The sequence below is a fragment of the Coregonus lavaretus genome (genome assembly GCF_964263955.1).
Source record: "Coregonus lavaretus genome assembly, contig: HAP1_SCAFFOLD_636, whole genome shotgun sequence".
Taxonomy (NCBI): domain Eukaryota; kingdom Metazoa; phylum Chordata; class Actinopteri; order Salmoniformes; family Salmonidae; genus Coregonus; species Coregonus lavaretus.
In genome coordinates this window covers 212289-227883 of record NW_028157022.1, presented here as the reverse complement: position 1 = coordinate 227883, position 15595 = coordinate 212289, and the positions used below count along the sequence as shown (strand labels likewise).

The window sequence follows — 15595 nt, the reverse complement described above, 5'->3', positions numbered from 1 at the left end:
AGGCTAGGTGCGTTCTGACTGTCTTAGTGTGCGGATAAACATGACCATCACTCTCATAAAACTTAAATGAAACATCACTCCTTATGTTTTTTCTCAGGCCAAAACGCTCAATCACATTTCTACTGTCAAAACAGGTTTTGAAAAGGCTTCTTCCGCATCTTTTGGTCCATGTCTGTTTTTCACTCAGTGAAGTGCTACTATCCCCTTGGACTACAGGTTATTGCCGTCATAAGGTGTCCGTCTGTCTGTTGGCTGGACAGTTTCTACCGTTTAGGACCTTTGTGGGTAAAGGTAAAGGTGGGGTATAGCAGCAGCAGTTCCTCTGAAGTCCAGTATCTGCTGGAAGGACACCTGGTGGTACGAGAGGATGAGTGTGGCCAGCCAGCCTGTTGTGCCTCCCCCTCTCCCTCCCTCCCTCCCTCCCTCCATTTCTCTCTCTCCATCTGCAGGACTCTTAAGGCTCCTGTGCGGACTGTCTCGGCTCGTGCCCTCCCAAAGCTGGCTGTGGTGATTTAAGACACGGTGTGTATGTGTGGATTTGTTTGTGGCCTCTGCCCCACTTCACTGTCCATCCGCCTACCCTTGGCTCCCCTCCTGGGCAGCGACCACCACCCCCCTCAGTATGTCTCTGAGTCTGAGTCGTTGAGTTCCTCATCCTTGTAGAAGCCTCCATCGTGGTCGCGGTGGCCGATGTTGTTGAAGCTGCAGTAGGAGCTGTGCTCGCTGCGCAGCACGGGCAGGCTGTCGAAGGTCACACTCTTGGAGGGGCTGGTGGTGTAGTGGTTAATGGCACTGAAGGACAGGCTGGGCGCCGGGTTGCAGGGGGACACGGGCATCATGGTGGCCAGGATCAGCGCCAGGCAGTCCGCCACGTCTTTGTTGGGGGCGCAGGCCAAGGCAGGCGTGTAACCTGAGGGGTTCAAACAGAACAGCAGAGGGTCACTTCAGGAGCATCACCGTTTACTATAACACTTTTGGTGAAAAACATGAAATAACAGCAGGCTAGGAGATACAAAGTTAAGACAATAACCAAGCAGTGGACTAGAGAGAAACATTTGTGGACACATTGAGAAGAGAAGTACAGAAGAAAACGGTGTTAGCGTTATGGATCTTACCATTCTCATCGACTGCTAGCACGCTAGCACCCTTCACTAGTAGCTCCTGAACCACCACCGTCAGACCATTTCTGGCTGCAACGTGTAACGGCCTGAGGAGAAAGTACCGTCAGATTAGCCAGCAGCAAATGAGGATACCTCCCAAATGCCAGACTATTCCCTATATAGTGCACTTCTTCTAATTCTTCTGGCCCAATTAATACAGCTGAACCATACGTACGTCTGTAAGGCTGCGTTAGTCGAGTTGATGAGGTTCCTGTCTGTAATCTTCTCCAATATCAACAAAGCACTGGTTTCATGCCCCTTTAAAAACCAGAGTCAAACATGTCAGACCAAAATTTCAACCAGAGAGAGCCAACTGTTCAGATGAACGTCATCTTCATGTGGGGATGCTCACCTTACTGCAGGCCAGATGAAGAGCAGTGTTCTTGACTGCATCCTGCAGGGTGAGCTCTGCTTTGGCACTGCTCACCAACAGCTCTGACACAGACAGAGAAACATAAAGAAACTCAATTAGGAAATGAAGCGACTTATTAAAATGTAAAACAGACATGTTGAACTTAAGCCGGCTGGGCGAGGCAAAGCGGAGGAGAGGGGGCTGCGTACCGACAGCGTTGGTTTGTCCGTTCTCAGCAGCCATCATGAGGGAGGTCTTCCCGGAGGCATCGGGGGAGTTGACCTGGGCGTTGTGGCCTAGCAGCAGCTGAAGACACTCCACGTGGTCCGTGAAAGCCGCCGCATGCAGGGGGGTCCTGGAGAGAGAGGAAACTTATTTCACCGATATCATGTAGGACTGTTATAAACAAGTTTGTTCAATTAACCCTGTTTATACCATAGAAATATAAAATCACTAATAGATGTATTAAAAGTAATCTACAATCCCTCATCCAACCCCAGAGGTCATTTTATTCCCAAAACAACATTCTCCAAAAGAAAAGGACTTTGTCATGTGCTGTAGTTACCGGTTCTTGGTGTCAGTGGCGTTGACAATGGCCGGCCCCAGAGTGTCAATCAGCATCTCTGCAGCCCCCTCGTTGTCATTGATCACAGCTCAGTGGAGGGGGCTGAACGAGTTGCCCTCGGTCTTGTGGAAAACCTCCTGTTCCAGCAGCACCTCTACACACGTGTCATGGCCTTGTGGAAGATTGATTCATACAGGAAAAAGATGACGTCGCTGCAGACCACAACAATACTCTCAGAGAAAGCTACACATCTGACAATGGTGAAGTCACAAAAGATGTTTTAGCTACAACATATGCTATGTCAATCCCTGACAAAGTCCTGTTTCAGTGTAAGGTCCTCCACTGAGAGTCATAACCCCTAATTCTGTTGTAGTCTTGTTCATTCCCCCACATGGCTCCGTCCACACCAATCGAATGCTTTTCAAGCCACAAGAGGGAGTGAATGAGTGTACACTTCATGGAGGAGAGAACAGAGCTACAGTCCAGTTAGTCAGTACGTACCGTTGTATGGCCTGCCTAATTCAGGGACATGTTTACGGTGCTGAAGAGAGAAAATCAGAAAAGATCTAGTGTTCCGTTAGTCCAGTACGTACCGTTGTAGCAGGCCCAGTGTAGTGGCGTGTAGCCCTGGTTGTCTGTGATGACGGGGAGGGTCTCCACTGACTGGGCGGCGTGTAGGAGTCCCCCCAGCACCCCGATGTGTCCGGATGCCGCCGCCAGGTGGACAGGGGTCCGCCCCTTACAGTCCCGAACCAGGAAGCTGGCGTTGTGCTGCAGCAGGGCCTCCACACACTCCTCATGACCCGTCACCGCCTGGGAGGAAGGGCAGGGAGACAAGAATGGATTTGAATAACTAATAATCAATGATATAATAATGAATCATCAATTATTACAAATGATGTCTGGAGGCAGGTCCCCCTACAGGGATGAATACACCACTACCCATGGACAACTACTTTTCTGAAGATAATATGTATATTTGAGCCTCCCCGTCTCTTTCTGTGTGTGAGCGTATACAGCCAGCTCTCCTCCTCACCCCTCTGTGTAGCGCTGTTCTGCCCCACTTGTCTTTGGCTTCTACGCTGGCTCCCTTGTTGAGCAGTGAGTACACACAGTCTGTGTGTCCGCTCAGCACCGACAGCATCAGAGGGGTTCTGATACACAAGACAACAAGGTCATATTACAAACTGGTAATAACCAGGCTGAGTCCCAAATGGCAACCTATTCCCTATATGGTACACTACTTTTGACCTGAGCCCATAGGGTTCTGGTTTAAAGTAGTGCACCAAGTAGGGCATAGGGTGCCATTTGGGACGTAGACCTAGTGTCAAAATCTCTTTATTTCAGGAATTGTATCCAAAACCCAATTGACTTACTGTCCATTCCCGTCTTGAACGTCCACTGGACTCTGGAGGTCAGCATTTCCAATCAGCAAACGCAAACACTCCGAATGACCGTTGGTAGCTAGAGGAGGATAAATACAGAGGATATAAGAATGTGAGATGATTGACCGTTGGTAGCTAGAGGAGGCTAAACAGAGAGGATATAAGAATGTGAGATGATTGACCGTTGGTAGCTAGAGGAGGCTAAACAGAGAGGATATAAGAATGTGAGATGATTGACCGTTGGTAGCTAGAGGAGGCTAAACAGAGAGGATATGAGCTGATTGCTGGACGACTATTACCTTCACATGAACAGACAGATTTCTAGAACAGTGGTATTGGTAAATGACATCCTCATGATGTTAACACAGCAGATAATAAAACATTTTGGGGCTGAGGCCCTCGAAGCCTGTCACCTGCTAGCTGTGTACCTGGCTCTGGATAGAAGTCCCCCTGTGCACTGATCTAGGATCAGCTTACCCTCCCCAGATCCTCAGCAATAATGACAAAAAATGACCTTAGATCAGTGTGTAGTGGGCATTTTCACACTATGCTATATAATATCCCTAGAGTGGACATTGGCGTCCTAGCAACATGACCAAACAAATGTCCATCTTGGTAAGGAAAACTTTTGAATTACAGAATCTCTAGGTCTTACGTGATATCCTATGCGTACCTGCAGCGTGGATGGGGGTCCTCTTCAGGGTGAAGTCTTTAACCAGGATGGAGGCTCCCTGGTTGATGAGGACGTGAACACACTCCACATGGCCTTTAAAGGCAGCCAGGTCCAGAGGGGTGCGCCCCTGGCTGTTCCTCACGTCTAGATCCAGCAGAGACTGAACCAGGACCTCCATAGCATGGTGGTGGCCGTGGTACGCCTGAATGGAAACAAACACACAGTCTGAAGCAAATTCCAGTGGTATGCCTGAACAGATATACACTCCTAATATAATAAATGTCCTATAGTAGACCAGTGGTACGCCTGAACAGAAATACACTCCTAATATAATCAATGTCCTATAGTAGACCAGTGGTACGCCTGAACAGAAATACACTCCTAATATAATCAATGTCCTATAGTAGACCAGTGGTACGCCTGAACAGAAATACACTCTTAATATAATCAATGTCCTATAGTAGACCAGTGGTACGCCTGAACAGAAATACACTCTTAATATAATCAATGTCCTATAGTAGACCAGTGGTATGCCTGAACAGATATACACTCCTAATATAATAAATGTCCTATAGTAGACCAGTGGTACGCCTGAACAGAAATACACTCCTAATATAATCAATGTCCTATAGTAGACCAGTGGTACGCCTGAACAGAAATACACTCCTAATATAATCAATGTCCTATAGTAGACCAGTGGTACGCCTGAACAGAAATACACTCTTAATATAATCAATGTCCTATAGTAGACCAGTGGTACGCCTGAACAGAAATACACTCTTAATATAATCAATGTCCTATAGTAGACCAGTGGTATGCCTGAACAGATATACACTCCTAATATAATAAATGTCCTATAGTAGACCAGTGGTACGCCTGAACAGAAATACACTCCTAATATAATCAATGTCCTATAGTAGACCAGTGGTACGCCTGAACAGAAATACACTCCTAATATAATCAATGTCCTATAGTAGACCAGTGGTACGCCTGAACAGAAATACACTCTTAATATAATCAATGTCCTATAGTAGACCAGTGGTACGCCTGAACAGAAATACACTCTTAATATAATCAATGTCCTATAGTAGACCAGTGGTACGCCTGAACAGAAATACACTCTTAATATAATCAATGTCCTATAGTAGACCAGTGGTATGCCTGAACAGAAACAGTCCTAGACCCCTAAAGTAGACCAGTGTCTCTCAAATCGGGTGCCCATTTTTTCTCCCGCCCAGCATCAACATCGAAGGTCCCTGTCAAGCGTGAGATTTAGAAACACTCTACTTCTCCTCTGTTGGAGGTTGATTAACTCAAATGGCAAAATAAGGAAATCATCCTCATCATCACTGTGTCAAAACATGCATGTATTTTACACTAATCAGGAACAGATAGGAACATGGTGTGTGAGTGTCTGGACAATCAACTTTTCGTGGAAAAACAACACCATGCCTGCATCCCAGATAGCACCCTATTTCCCATGTAGTGCAGTACTTTTGATCTGGGCCCATAAGGCTCTGGTCAAAAGTAGTGCACTAAATAGGGAATAGGGTGCCATTTGTCATGTGGCGAGACCCCTACAGGAGCAGGTAGGCTTTACTCACAGCTAAGTGTAGGGGGCTGATGGGAGCTCTGACATCAGAGTCGTTCAGGATGTCTGTCCCTGAGGTTTCCATTAGCTGGGGAAAGACAAGGACGGGCCAGTTTAGACTTGTAACATATTTACTTTGAAGGTTAGTCTAGTAGCATGTTTCATGTTGTAAATCTCAGTGACCAGCCCCTGCAGACATACTGGGGTGTTGCATTCGTATCTTAAACAAGCTAGTGTGAGGAAAAGTAACCAACTGGTACTTACCACATCTAAAGGTGTTTCACTTGCAATCTGGAAAAAGAACATCAAGAGTGACGATGCGGCCACGACAAACATGCAACCACACCTTAAAACCTACTGAATATCAACGTCTGTCCCAAATGGCACCCTATTCCCTATATAGTGCATTACTTTTGACCAGAGCCCTATGGGCCCTACATTCATTTGGGACGCAGACAAAATGGTCTGTGAATGCAGGGCGTCTAGTACCCTGTGGTTCTGACTCACCAGCTCCAGACAGAGGCGGTGTCTGTACGCAGACGCGTAATGGACTGCGTTGTAGCCCTGATTGTCCCTGATCCCTGGGTTAGCGTCGTTTCGCAGCAAATATTCCAGACACCTAGAGGTCAGAGGTCAAGAGTTCACTAATCATTATACCAACATCAAGACAGACAGATAAGCAAGCAGAGACACTTTCCCAAAGGAGACGTGGCCAAGCTTTCACACTGCAGATTTTAACACTAGTATGCATTCAAACACGGCCAACAACATACTCTAGACTACAATGAAATGTGAAAGGTCATGGCACCACAACATACTCTCCAGACTACAGTGAAATGTGAAAGGTCATGGCACCACAACATACTCTCCAGACTACAGTGAAATGTGAAAGGTCATGGCACCACAACACACACAACAGTAAGAGAGGTGTGAGACGTACTTTCCGTCTGTGTCGGAGGCAGCAGCGTAGTGGAGCGGGGTGCAACCCCTTTTATCCAGATCGTTCACACTGGCCCCAGACCCCACCAAGGCAAACAGACACTGGTAGTTACAATTGGCTGCCGCATAATGCAGAGGACTCCTAGAAGAACGCACAGAAACCATTCAACATCAACAACAGAAACAGCTTATTGGAGCTGTATAACATTTACATTTTACATTTATGTCATTTAGCAGACACTCTTATCCAGTGCGACTTACAGGAGCAATTAGGGTTAAGTGCCTTGCTGCAGGGCACATAGATTTTTCACCTAGTCGGCTAGGGGATTCGAACCAGCAACCTTTTGGTTACTGACCCAACGCTCTTAACCGCTAGGCTACCTGCCGCCCAATCTTTCCCATAATAATTCCTATATGCCCCTATACTATATTCCAAATTATCATAAAGATCACATATGAAAGTTATTTGATGCCACAGACAGACCTTCCGAAGCTGTCCTTTCTGTTGAAGTCTGCCCCTGTGTTGAGCAGCAGATTCAGACAGTCCAGGTTCCTGGTAACAAGATATCAAGTTCAGAAAGGCTCTCGTACATCAGAGCTATCAGGTGGACGGTAACAAGATATCAAGTTCAGAAAGGCTCTCGTACATCTGAGCTATCAGGTGGATGGTAACAAGATATCAAGTTCAGAAAGGCTATCGTACATCTGAGCTATCAGGTGGATGGTAACAAGATATCAAGTTCAGAAAGGCTCTCGTACATCTGAGCTATCAGGTGGATGGTAACAAGATATCAAGTTCAGAAAGGCTCTCGTACATCTGAGCTATCAGGTGGATGGTAACAAGATATCAAGTTCAGAAAGGCTCTCGTTCATCTGAGCTATCAGGTGGATGGTAACAAGATATCAAGTTCAGAAAGGCTCTCGTTCATCTGAGCTATCAGGTGGACGGTAACAAGATATCAAGTTCAGAAAGGCTCTCGTACATCTGAGCTATCAGGTGGATGGTAACAAGATATCAAGTTCAGAAAGGCTCTCGTACATCTGAGCTATCAGGTGGATGGTAAAAAGATATCAAGTTCAGAAAGGCTCTCGTTCATCTGAGCTATTAGGTGGATGGTAACAATGAGAACCTGAAAGAAAAGAGAAACCCGTACACTGCTCTTGCTAGTATCACTGTTTTTATAATGCTACTAAAAGCAATAATAAAAAGTGATACTAGCAAGAGCAGTTTGCAGGTTTCTCTTCTCTTTCAAGAAGATATAAAGACAATTTAGACCAGAGCGCAAGTCAATACCACCATGGCAAAGAACCACATTATACAGAAATGATACCGCACTAATGATCTATACGATTTTTTAAATAACTCTAAACAATACTGCTAAACCATGTGAAATGTAAGAGTGTGAATATGTGTTTGTTCTTTCTGGTGGCTTTCCAGTTCATGAACTAAATATTCCTTGGTGTAAAGCCTGGACCAGTCCACTCACCCTCCAGCTGCTGCAGCATGTAAACAGGTCCTTCCAAAGTCGTCAGGGGTGTCTATATCAAAGCCTGATGAGAGGAGCTTCCGACAGCAGTCAGAGAACCCACTGAGAGCAGCCAGGTGGAGGGGGAACATCCCATGGACGCCTCGCCTGCAACACATTTTTACATTTTAGATCAACCCCCCACACACCACAATGTGTTGAGCATAGTCTCCAAGCGGCAATTCGGTCAATGACAGAATTGCAGATGCATGTTGCATTATTGCTGGAAACTGTGTGTGTGTGTGTTCTCACTTGGCTGTGTCAGCTCCGTTCGTGATGAGTGTATTGATGAGTAACTCGTGGCCGTAGCGAGCAGAGATGTGCAGGGGTGTGTTTCCATTCTTTTCTTCACAGTCGATCTCAGCACCTACAGAACACACACACACACAGACACACACACACAGACACACACACACACACACACGTCAACCACTTGACCCAAGAGGCATCATGAAGCATTATGTTCAACCACATTGCAAGTAACATTGCTCTGTGCCAGTGAATCATGGTTTGAAGACTAAAGACAATGCTGAAGAGCCTACTGGTTCATATATATTCAGTTGAGAGCATTCACAGCGACTCACCATTCTGGATGATGGCTTGAGATCTGGAGAAGCGTCCGTGGATGGCCGTCATGTGGAGGGGGGTCTTTCCATCTTTACTCTGCAGATAGAAAGACAAAGATGGTTCACACGGCAGTCTGTGCTGCTGACCACAGGCAAAATCAAACACGTATTGGAGGAGCGCTTGATTGCATTTAGTTTGCATTGTTAGGCCTATTCCATTGGTATTTGAATGTAGACCAGGGCCAAATACTAAGCCATGTGCTGCGTCAGTGTGTGCGTCCCAAATGGCACCCTATTCTCTTCATAGTGAACTACTTTTTGAACCAAAGTAGTGTACTTATAAAGGGAACAGGGTGCCATTTGGGACACAGGCAGTGTCACCACGGCTCCTTGCTCTATGGGCCCCTGGTCAAAAGTAGTGCACTACATAGGGAATAGGGTGTTATTTAGTTCAGACACAGTGTTGGTCATCCGGTCTCCTCACCTTGATGTTGACGAGGGCCCCGTTGCCCACCAGCAGCTCCAAGCAGAGCGCCCCATGGCGCGAGGCGGCCGTGAAGTGGAGTGGGGCGAAACCCTTCTCGTACACCTGGTTCACGTTGGCGCCACACTCGATCAGCTCATTCACCACCACGTCCTGCCCGTTGTAGCATGCCACGTGGAGGGGGGTGTTACCGTAACCATTGGGCTCATTTATCTGGAGGGAGCAAGGGAGGGAAAAGAGTGGAGAGAGAGAGGGGGGGGGGGGGGGGGGGAACAAAACAATACATTCCTGATCAGGTCACTTGGTTCTGAAAACCCCCTGGCCCAAAACACTGGCTCCAACCTCCATCTCTTCATTACTTGAAAGGAAATCATTCGCCAACCCACTAGAGCTCTGTATTTTCATTGAGTTGTAATTGAACAGTGACTACACATTTGAATGCGTGTTGACTCACATCCACTCCAAGGTCCAGGAGGTACTTGACCACACTGATCATTCCACTGGAGGCTGCAGAGTGGAGAGGGGTGTAGGCCTTCTTGTCTTTACAGGACACCTCTGATCCATGAGAGGCCAGCAGTTTCACCACCTCAATGTGCCCTATGGTAGGTAGAGAGAGCGAGAGCGAGAGCGAGAGAGAGATTAGTTTACAGTGGTACACAGCACCATAAGCAACACCTACATCATGTTAGTACAACTGAAAACATCTAATCAACCTACTTAGTACATGATTCTGACATAATAACACACTAGACGTGGCTCATACAGCTGAGCTGTGAGACTAACACACAGTCCATTCATTCATTCATTCATTCATTGGTATAAAAGACATTAGTCAGAATGTAAATGATGTGGTAAACTCATCACCCATGTAAGCAGCCCAGTGGATTGCTCGCCGATCCTTCTTGTCAAAGGCATTAATGTTGGCTCCTCTGGAGAGAAGCAGCCTCACCATCTAACAGGGAGAGGAGAGCGAAACAAAACACAGGTTGAGGAAAACTAAACAGCAAAATCCGCTAAATCTGGCTTCAAAGCCTCCCCTTTAAAAAATATATTTTGTATTCACAATGAATGAAAGATAACATGTAAAGACATTGTACATTTCTCCCCTTTTAGTCCCCCTTTGACCTCCCCCTCCCCCCAGAATGCCTCCAAACACATTTAAAAAGAAAGGGAAAGTAATTGAGTTACATGTCAGAAAACAAAACAAAAGTATACAACAACGTTACTTCAAGCAAAAATGTAATAGCCTAACAATTTCAGGTGATTAAGTGATTTTATAGGCCTATATAGCAGTAATCTCAAGGTGGGGCCAAGAGTACAAATTTGGAGGAAGTGTTTGGAGCTGTTCAAAACAGGATATCATCGGGTCCCAGGAGGAATAAAATGAGTTGGTTGACCCTCGAATGGTAACTTCATTTTTTCTCATTTTAGGAACAGCTTCAGATCTTCGAGCCAAAGAGAGGCTAAGGGAGGATTGATAGATTTCCAATCCAATAAAATCCTTCTGCGGGCTAACAGGGAGGCAAAGGCAATGGCATCTAGCTGTCTATTGGTCAGAGAAGGATTGTTGTTTGGTACTCCAAAAATAGCAATTTCTGCACTAGGCTGCAACTTTATATCAAATGCTTCAGAAAGGGTTTTAAATAGTGGACAAATAATCTGCCAGACGGGGACAGGACCAGAACATGTGGGTCAAGTCCGCCAAGGAGCTTTTACACCTGTCACATGTACCATCAATATTTGGGTAGAATTTGGACAATCTGGCCTTACTGAAATGGATACGGTAAAGTACCTTAAACTGTATAAGGCTGAGCCGGGCACAAGAGGAGCTTCCATTTACCCTCAGTAAGGCATTTCACACTCAGATCGGATTTTATTCAAAGCCTCCTCTGAACAAACTCAAGCATACAACTAGGGCTGTGATGGTCATGGAACTTCAGGTGTCGGTGATTGGCGTGTCTTATGTACGTGGTCATCGACAAAACTGACAGCTGACAGGGGGGCGGGACGGACATTAGCAAAGGAAAACATTAGCGCGTTTAGGCCAGTCTTGCTCTCAAGTTTGGGGAAGCTAATTTTCTCCTTGAAAAATATCAAGCATTCCATGCATCATCACATTTGCAAACTTATTTTTGTTTAGTTTTTTGTTTTCACCTTTATTTAACCAGGTAAGCCAGTTGAGAACAAGTTCTCATTTACAACTGCGACCTGGCCAAGATAAAGCAAAGCAGTCCGATAAAAACAACACAGAGTTACATATGGGGTAAAAAAACATAAAGTCAAAAATACAACAGAAAATATATATACAGTGTGTGCAAATGTAGCAAGTTATGGAGGTAAGGCAATAAATAGGCTATAGTGCAAAATAATTACAATAGTATTAACACTGGAATGCTAGATGTGCAAGAGATTATGTGCAAATAGAGATACTGGGGTGCAAAAGAGCAAAATAAATAACAATATAGGGATGAGGTAGTTGGGTGGGCTAATTTCAGATGGGCTGTGTACAGGTGCAGTGATCGGTAAGGTGCTCTGACAACTGATGCTTAAAGTTTGTGAGGGAGATAAGAGTCTCCAGCTTCAGAGATTTTTGCAATTAGTTCCAGTCATTGGCAGCAGAGAACTGGAAGGAATGGCGGCCAAAGGAGGTGTTGGCTTTGGGAATGACCAGTGAGATATACCTGCTGGAGCGCAGACTACGGGTGGGTGCTGCTATGGTGACCAATGAGCTAAGATAAGGCGGGGATTTGCCTAGCAGTGATTTATAGATGGCCTGGAGCCAGTTGGTTTGACGACGAACATGTAGTGAGGACCAGCCAACAAGAGCGTACAGGTCACAGTGGTGGGTAGTGTATGGGGCTTTGGAGACAAAACGGATGGCACTGTGATAGACTACATCCAGTTTGCTGAGTAGAGTGTTGGAGGCTATTTTGTAAATGACATCGCCGAAGTCAAGGATCGGTAGGATAGTCCGTTTTACGAGGGCATGTTTGGCAGCATGAGTGAAGGAGGCTTTGTTGCGAAATAGGAAGCCGATTCTAGATTTAACTTTGGATTGGAGATTCTTTATGTGAGTCTGGAAGGAGAGTTTACAGTCTAACCAGACACCTAGGTATTTGTAGTTGTCCACATACTCTAGGTCAGACCCGTCGAGAGTGGTGATTCTAGTCGGGTGGGCGGGTGCCAGCCGCGTTCGATTGAAAAGCATACATTTAGTTTTACTAGTGTTTAAGAGCAGTTGGAGGCTACTGAAGGAGTGTTGTATGGCATTGAAGCTCGTTTGGAGGTTTGTTAACACAGTGTCCAATGAAGGGCCAGATGTATACAAAATGGTGTCGTCTGCGTAGAGGTGGATCTGAGAGTCACCAGCAGCAAGAGCGACATCATTGATATACACGGAGAAAAGTGTCGGCCCAAGAATTGAACCCTGTGGCACCCCCATAGAGACTGCCATAGGTCCAGACAACAGGCCCTCCGATTTGACACACTGAACTCTATCTGAGAAGTAGTTGGTGAACCAGGCGAGGCAGTCATTTGAGAAACCAAGGCTATTTAGTCTGCCAATAAGAATGCGGTGGTTGACAGAGTCGAAAGCCTTGGCCAGGTCGATGAAGACGGCTGCACAGTACTGTCTATTATCAATCGCGGTTATAATATCGTTTAGGACCTTGAGCGTGGCTGAAGTGCACCCATGACCAGCTCGGAACTTATGTAAAATAGCTGACTATTCCTAATGTGATTAGTAAATTGGATAGTCATAATTTAGGCTAATAATATAACTCAATCACAGGCTGTTCAATGCAGCGGGTGGTGGAGTAGGTTTCTTTTCACTGGAAAAATGTGGCCTTTTATTATTTTAAAATCACGCAATTCTACTACACTTTATATGACTAGAGAGATTAGCAGAATCTTTTTCAACACGACTTTCAAGTGGCACTGACCCAGTGATAAAGACAGTGAATATGCACACTCACCAGGGATATAGCCGATGCCAATGATACTGTTCCCTCAATTAAGTTGAGGATTTTGATCATTAAAAAGACATTAGTATTTTCATCTTCTTCTCTTTGAAGCAATAAGCCAATTGCTTTCCAAACTGTTTCCCTCCATTGTATTTTGAAAAATTGCGATATGCCTGGTTGAGCCTCTCTTTCACTGACATTCACAACTCAACAGTCATCTATTTGGAAGCCTATTCGCCGCACCCGCTGCCTTCCGACAGGCTACGCGATTTAAAACAATCCAGAAGAAGCTAATGATCATGCTTTCTGGTATAGTATACACACGTAACATGTAGGATTCCCAGAATATGTTCTATATTCTCATTATAATCAGTGGTTTAATTAGAGTATGATTGGCTAAATAAAACAATGGGCCTATGGTAATGCAACATTAAGTGATTCAAGGAAACTAGCCTATTTTGTTTGTTTATTTGCTCGGGCATCTGAATTACAATTATTCATGAACAATAATTTTGCATATCTTATTCTTCTAACATTGAATAGCCTAAAATGTGGTTATTACAGCTGTTGGTGCTGTCATCTTCAGGACAGGAATACCGGCTTACTTAACGGAGGAATAAACACACATGTTCATCGTTGGTGTTTCAACCAGAACGCGGGAAAATGCCCTTTCTTTATTTTCGCACATGCGCAGTTGTACATCTCTCATAGGGCATAACTGTACCAGTGTAAGAACACAATTTATAACATATTAGTCTATATGTTAACACCCCCACTTGCTCTTATACTGTACAAGTCGTATTCAACCTAACTATCAACACATTTAGCTTACAGTTATACATCTCACAAATGTCAGTTTACATTCCAAACATATAACCCAAGAATTTTTCATTTTTGAACTTCGTTACAGGTTTAGTCAAAACATCTGCAACCATGTCTGCCGTTGGACAATATTCAATACTTATTTTGCCATCACTGAGCGCAGATCGAATGAAATGATATCTGATGTCAACATGTTTACATCTCTGACGACATACTGGGTTCTTTGACAGAGCAATTGCACCTTGGTTATCTTCAAAGATTGTTACTGGTGCATATTGGCACTCACTATCCATCTGGCCCAATAACTGTACAAGGTACAAACTTTCTTGTGTAGTAGCAGCCAGTGCCATGTACTCTGCTTCACATGTAGATAAAGCTACTGTTGGCTGCTTCTTAGACCTCCATGAAATAACAGGTCCACATTTAGTTAAACTAAAACAATACCCTGTTATGCTTCATCTGTCACTTTGATCTGCTGCCCAATCAGCATCACTATATGCTACGAGGTTGTGTTTTTCCACCCCCTTTTTGTAACACAACTCCTGATTCATTGTCCCCTTCAAGTACCTCAACACATGTTTAGCTGTTATCCAGTGTTGCTCTTTTGGTTCTGATAGGTATTGTGACAGCTTGCTGACAATCCAGCTGATATCCGGTCTTGTACATGTCATAACATATATCAAGCTGCCTATCACTTCACGATACCTTTTTGAATCAATAGGTTCACCATCACCATCAAAGTTTGTTTTTTTGTTCACATGGTGTTGACCTTGTTTTACAGTCTGACATACCAAACCTTTCCAGTATCTTGGTTATGTACCTTGTTTGGCTCATCTTTATTTTCCCTTCACTTTGTGTAAAATCGATGCCTAGGAAATGTCTAAGCCTCCCAAGATCTTTCATCTTAAATTTTTCACTTAACATTTCTTTTACACTTGTGAGTGAGTCACTATCACTAGCAGCGATAATTAGATCATTGACCCAAATTATCAAAATGATCCTTTCTGTTGCAGTTTGTTTGTTGTAAACACAGTGATCAGCTGGGTTCTGTGTAAAACCATGGTGATCATGCAACATTTTGTTCCAGTTCCTTCCTGACTGTTTCAGGCCGTACAGTGACTTGTTCAGTTTGCAGACTAGTTGCTCACCTGTATCTGACCTGACTTCAAAACCCTCTGGTTGCTCCATGTACACTTCACAGTCAATAGGAGCATGTAGATATGCTGTTTTGACATCCATCTGATGTAACTCTAAGTCATACTGAGCTGCTAGCTGCATCAAACAACGTACTGATGTCATATTTGCAGTTGGAGAAAAAGTCTCCTTATAGTCTATTCCTGCCACTTGACTATATCCCTTTGCAACATATCTTGCCTTGTATGTCTCAGTCTCATCTCAATTGTTTTTGACCGCATAGACCCACCTGCCCCCCACTGCATTTTTAACCTCTGGCAGTGTGGTCAATGTGAATGTATCATTTTCCCTAAGGGAATCCATCTCCTCCTTCATAGCAGTAGCCCAAATCTCAGATTTTGGTGAAATCATTGCTTCTTTGAAGGTTTGTGGTGCA

The 15595-nt window shown here is 44.7% G+C and overlaps 1 pseudogene across 1 annotated transcript; it reads right to left on the bottom strand.

Moving 5' to 3' along the window:
- Positions 1 to 487: 487 nt before the first annotated feature.
- LOC311125880 (serine/threonine-protein phosphatase 6 regulatory ankyrin repeat subunit A-like) lies at positions 488 to 10193 on the bottom strand (annotated as a pseudogene). The gene is made up of 21 exons: positions 10106 to 10193; positions 9696 to 9838; positions 9242 to 9454; positions 8776 to 8854; positions 8444 to 8558; positions 8153 to 8299; positions 7150 to 7218; positions 6667 to 6807; positions 6234 to 6345; positions 5991 to 6017; positions 5740 to 5814; positions 4136 to 4337; positions 3454 to 3541; positions 3114 to 3231; positions 2671 to 2890; positions 2078 to 2249; positions 1722 to 1867; positions 1513 to 1595; positions 1336 to 1418; positions 1116 to 1207; positions 488 to 910 (listed from the first exon to the last, which is right to left on the bottom strand). The product of its transcript is annotated as a serine/threonine-protein phosphatase 6 regulatory ankyrin repeat subunit A-like (transcript).
- Positions 10194 to 15595: the final 5402 nt, after the last annotated feature.